Below are 732 nucleotides of genomic sequence, written 5' to 3' on the forward strand. Positions count from 1 at the left end.
TCCTGGTTCCTGGGTTTCTCTGTCTACATGAGTGGACAAAAGTGGCCCAAGGGCAGCTGGTCACACCTACTTGTGGTCTCCCCCACTTTGGTCCTAGTAAGCATGCCAGGCTGGCTCCAGGGCCACTGTGGCCCCACCGGGAATGGAAAGGTCAGAGGAGCAGAGGAATGGCAGCTGCCTCATGCCACCAGCTACAGGGGGCCCAGTGCCCTATGTGTGTGACACCCACCCCTGGGCCCCGCGTGCGCCAGCCCCTGCCCACAGCGGCCACCCCCAGCTGCATGCCAGCCTGCTGAAGGGCGGGCAGAGAGACTGCTGCAGCGCTGAGCTATTTTCAGAAGCTGCCAGATTTCATTTGGCAGCGAGAATGTCGGGGAGGGGAGGGGGCGGGACGCTGGAGACTGTCTTTTGACTATTCGGGCAGGAGAGCGCCCTCAGCCCTTGGGAGCCCTTGCGGGCAGCCTTGAGGTGGGGCCCTCACTGTGGCAAATTCCCTCTGCTCTATCTTGAAACCTCTCAGTTTTCTAAGAGCTCAACTGGCAACCACAGCTCTCCGTCCTCCACCTCCTGTCCCCTCAAGGCATGGGGGAGGGGGTGGAGAGGGTAGAAGGCAGGGAGAAGCCAGCACTCCTGAGGTGTGGGCTGCTTCCCTTCTTGGCGACCTTGGTCAAGTCCCCCAGCTTTCCCGCCTCAATTTCCTCAGCTGTGATGGGGAGGTAGTGCCCCCCTGGG

Source organism: Lontra canadensis, unplaced genomic scaffold (genome assembly GCF_010015895.1).
Source record: "Lontra canadensis isolate GAN:19392208 unplaced genomic scaffold, GSC_riverotter_1.0 scaffold35, whole genome shotgun sequence".
NCBI lineage: Eukaryota > Metazoa > Chordata > Mammalia > Carnivora > Mustelidae > Lontra > Lontra canadensis.